This window comes from Anabrus simplex, chromosome 1 (genome assembly GCF_040414725.1).
Source record: "Anabrus simplex isolate iqAnaSimp1 chromosome 1, ASM4041472v1, whole genome shotgun sequence".
NCBI lineage: Eukaryota > Metazoa > Arthropoda > Insecta > Orthoptera > Tettigoniidae > Anabrus > Anabrus simplex.
Window position 1 is genome coordinate 540,436,611 of NC_090265.1, and position 5,462 is coordinate 540,442,072.

Consider the following 5,462-nt stretch of genomic DNA (forward strand, 5'->3'; position numbering starts at 1 on the left):
AGGATTGTACCAGTTTAGAGTAATGCCTTTTGGACTGAAGAATGCTCCTGTAACTTTCATGCGACTGATGGATAAGGTATTGTGAGGATATGTTGGAGATTTCCGCCAAGTGTATCTCGACGACATCTTAATCCACCGCAAGAATATTCAAGAACACCTTGTACACCTGAAGAAAGGTCTAGAACGACTGAAAATTCATGGACTGACCTGTCAACTTGAGAAGTGCCACTTCGCCCAGTCCCGCGCAGAATATCTTGGACATGTCTCAACATGTCAAGGTTTAGAAAGAAAACCGGAGGAGAATCAAGCTATCGAGGAAGTTGAACGCCCGCGGACCAAGCGACAAGTACGTCAGTTCCTTGGCTTGTGTGGATGGCATAGCAGCTTCGTGCCACACTTTGAAGAGAAGGCAATACCACTCAGCAATCTACTCCATAACAACCGCCCATTCCTATGGACCAGCAAGAAAGAGACAGGATTCCAAGGCATCAATGCTGCGATATGCAACGCTCCCGGTTTAGCCCATCCCTACCCTTAACGGAAGATGTGCCTGCTGACGGACGCCAGCGTTTCCGGCCTAGGAACAGTGTTATTCCAGGAGAGGAGTGACGGCGGAAGAGTATGCCAGCAGAAAGCTATCTCCCACGGAACAATGCTACTGCACTGCCGAGAAGGAATCCTTAGCCGTAGACTGGGCCATGGGAAAATTCAGAGGCTACTTGGAGGGAAGGATGTTCCAGCTCTACACCGATAACGCAGCTCTCAAATGGTTGAACTCGTTCTCTGGCTCGAAATATAAACTGATGCGATGGGCTCTATTAATCGCAGAATTTGATTGTGATGTTTATCACGTCCCAGGACCGACGAACATAGGAGCAGATAGTTCATCTAGGCAACCGGCGATGGAACCTGAAGTTAACAGCACCATTGTCGAGAGGGAGTTTCGACAAAATCACTAGAGCGAACCGAATGAACCTGTCGGGATCATCAGCAAGGAACTTGATCTGGTAGTAATCAAGCAATGGCAAGAACAAGACAAGCCCTATAGGACCATGACGCAGTGGTTTAGTAGACAGAACACTGATAGTCGACTCGTCCCGAGGGAATTCAAGATGTCCTATACGAACTTTCGTGTTGACGGAGGATTCTTGACGTACAGATATCACCTCTCCGACGCGCCTGCAGTAGTGGTGATTCCTAGACAGCACACGACAGACATCCTCGAGAAGTTCCACGACACCACTGAAGCCGGACATCCAGGAGGTGAAGAGACATATCAGTCTGTCCGTCGAAGCTTCTTCTGGGTCAACATGCGGAAATATATCTTTAATTATGTGAAAGGGTGCTATATATGCGCCTGCACCAACTTGAGCGACAGGAAGGCAGATTCCAGCCAGCGAGGAAGACGGCCGCAACGCCCTTGGGAGGTCATAGCCCTGTACTTGGTGGGTCCTTACCCTAGAACACCCCGGGGTAAAACAGGACTCCTAGTTATCACCAACCTTTCCGTGGTTTCCCATGTTCACACTAGGCAAATGCTGGGGCTATACCTTAATTAAGGCCACGGCCGCCTCCTTGCAACTCCTAGGCATTTCCTATTCCATCGGTGCCATAAGACCTATCTGTGTCGGTGCGACGTAAAGCCACTAGAAAAAAAGTAATCACCAACCTCTTCACAAGATGGATTGAGGCCTTTCCGATACCAGAAGCCACGACGGGACGCATCACCAGCCTTCTACGAGATGAGGTATTAAGCCGCTACGGTTATCCACGATACATTCTGTCAGACAACGGTAGTCAGTTCACGTCAAGGAAGTGGCAGCAAATGATGACTGAATGTGGTGTGGAGCACTGGACCACCCTTATCTACAACCCAAGGGCCAATCCAACGGATCGACGGAACCAGGAGATAAAAAGGATGATACCGGTCCACCTAATAGGCAAGGGACATCGACTGTGGGACTCTCATATACTGCAGTCACTCTTTGCTCTGCAACGACGCATCAACCGTGCCACTGGCTATTCCCCAGTGTAGCTGTTCCTTGGTCGACAGCTATACGGTAGGGATAGGGAGATTCGTCCACCACCCACTTCTGCTCAAGATGATGCAGCTGTTTCCCTAACAGAGTGGCAGCATAAACGGCAGCAGGACATCTACGAAAAGCAAGCTTTGGCCGAGAATAGATCCTTTACGCAGGCCAAGGCTCAAGATGTCGAAGAGACCCAGATCTTCCTACCAGACCAACAAGAGCTGCAACGTAACCACGCAGTCAGTAATACGATTAGAGGGTTTCACGCAGGTCTCGCATCTAAGTGGGTTGATTCCGTTGAGGTGGATAAGCGACTGGGCCATGGGGTCTTCGCGTCGGAGTTGAGGCGAGTCACCTAACCGCTGCGTATACAGAGTAAGCCTGGTACTGCCACAGGTCCACCTGGAGGAGAGACTACTAATGACATCGCACAATCTGGTCATGAGGAGGAGATCGCATCGATTACAGCCGAGGAAGAGGCTGGCAGCGATGTGACACCGACCACTGACACCATGATCCGGTCAAGAGGAGGAGAGCACATCCAGCGACGTCGAGGAAGAAAGAAGATATAATCTACGACCAAGGCAAAGTCTACGAGTATGATGGACTGTTGAAACTGTTTCAAGTTATAGTGGGGATATTGATGGAAGTATTATGGACTAGTATGACTTGGAAACAATTCTCTAACTCATGCGCAAATGATGGAAATATCGATTATTTATTGTTATTGTTATTATTACTCGTGAGGTGTGGCTATGAACTTGTTTACATCTATTAGTATTATTATATACGTAGTTATGAACGGACTTAATTTGGTATAAATCTTGATCATATTATTTGTGAAGTTATGCCATAAAACATCTGCTGTATGTATATTAATAGGAGCTTATTTAATGTAAGAAGACGTAATTAATAGTATATAATTTATTATTACCTGTATATAATGATGTATAAGTCCACTGCAATTTGTGCAACACGCGGTAATAATCCAGAACAACGTATCTTTGGAACTAGAGAGTTTCAGAAAATCCTATTCATTGTAAATAAGTTATTGGAGACTCTCAGAATAACGAGAAAACATGTTGTGTCATATTCTTCTAGAATCCTGGTCAGGCAATGTATATAAAGAGGCAGTCTTGAGGGTTGAGGAGAGTTGTAGTAGTACGTTGGTAGTACGTTGACATGCTATTGGAGCAGTCTTCTTCTTCTTCTTCGTAATAGTGTTTGTTCAAGAGCATAGTAGTCAAGTGTTCAAGATGGAAGTTTATTGGTGCGTGTGTGTAGAATATGTATGCATCTTCGTTGTAACAACATAGCCCAGCTCGTGAATCATCCGAATTAAACAATGAAGGTTAAAATCCATTTCTGGTCGGCAATCAAACTCGAGACCCCTTGGATCAAAGGCCAGACGCTGATCATTTAGTCATGGAGCTAGACTACATTCATGTCCTCGTTCCGAGGCTGTGCAGCTCTTTTTCAGGCAAACCTCAAATGGAAATGAGCTGCATGTACCTATTTATTTCCAGAATGTTTTGTCCGGATAGAGGAATATTTATGGCGGACTGCTCTGTTTCGATAGCTAAATATTCTTAGCAGTGACTTGTGATGGCCGACAGAAGTGGCCCAGACCGTGGATTGCTGTATTCTGAGCCTAAGATGGCAGTTTCAGTCCCTGCTCATTGTCAGCCTGGTGGTATTTAAAGGTGCTCAAAGTTGCCGGCCTCGTGTCGATAGATTCTATTATTATTATTATTATTATTATTATTATTATTATTATTATTATTATTATTATTATTATTATTCAGATATAATAAAAGGGATCAACAATTCCAGTTTTAGTATTCATTACAGAACGTCCATCATTGGATCTACAGTATCTTCAAAATAAGATTGAACAATTGAAATGCTTCCACTTTAGTTTTCAACGTAAAATATTGCGTTAAAATACGACAAGTTCTTGCCACTTTCTTCCCACTGGGTCGGATTTTATATTTGTTTGTTTGTTGTTTGTTTGTTTGTTTTCTTGTTCGTTTGCTGTGAGTTGCCTGAGCTCTTAGCCTACAATTTAGACTGAACAGAGGAGTGGCACACATTTCAATGCGACCGTCAGTCATGTGCGAAGGTTCGCCAGTGCGCGTCCAGTCCTCATTACAGTTGGCGCCGTCACTAGGCTATGTCTAATCTCATTGCTTACTTAGACGTGTACATTTAACTGTAATTCTCTAGTTATCTCTATCTAATTTACAGTAGGAGGATAATCCTTTACCAAATTACAGCCATCTACTCGAAGAAGGACACTTCCATGACCGCTAAGGCGTTAAGTGTCTATGGTATGACATCATGCTTAGCCGGTTCGAGTACCTGTTCATCATCAAGATGCTGTTCGGCAGGGTAGGAGAGGTGGAGATATAGGCTACAATTTCTACTCACTAGTTTGCTTGCCAAAAGCCTGGATTCAATTCCAAACCTCTCGGTAGTGAGGGATGTTGATGGTGATTCGTCAATCGGATGGGGTCGTTAAGCCGTGAGTAGATCCCTTGGTGCTATTCGACAGGAGTGGGCCATGTTCCAACACCGGGGTTTCACCCTCTCGCTTCCCATTGTCATATATCACGTCATTCATCACATTAATTCCTCTGAGGAGGTTGACGTCAGGAAGGGCATCCGGTCGTAAAAACTCGCTACGAAAAATCATCTCACTTCATACCCGACCCCGAAGAGAAGCGAGACAAGGGTTGGACACACACTCGGCGAAGGATGCTGGTGGTTAAACGTCGCACCAACACGGACATGTTTTTGGTGACGATGGGATAGGTCTGGGAAGGAAGTGACCGTGACCTTAGTTAAGGAGCAGCCTTGTCTGGTGTCAAAAATATCAAATGACGGAAAACCAACTTCCATGCTGCCGATAGTGGGGTTCGATCCCACCATTTCCCGATTGCTAGCTCACAGCTACATTGTGCGAACTGCGCAACCAACTTGCTGGACGAAGGACAAATGCTTATGCAGCACCGAATTGCGCTGAACTGTAATTAATTGTCGAGGATTTTCGTGAAAGGCGTGTGAAAACTCCCAGTTATAAAGCACATTCTGGGAGGATATCAGCGATGACGTAGACACGACTGCGCTGTTGTGCGGCAGCTCTGATAATAATAATAATAATAATAATAATAATAATAATAATAATAATAATAATAATAATAATAATAATAATAATAATAACTGTGTTATTGGTCTTACGTTACACCAACTACTTTTACGATTTTCAGAGACGCCGAAGTGCCGAAATGTTATCCCACTGAACTTCCTTTACGTGCCAGTAAATCTACTGACACGAAGCTGGCGCATTTTAGCATACTGAGATACCTCTAGACTGAGCCGGGATCGAATCCGCTAACTTGGGCTTGGAAGGTCAGCGTTTCTGGGCCACTC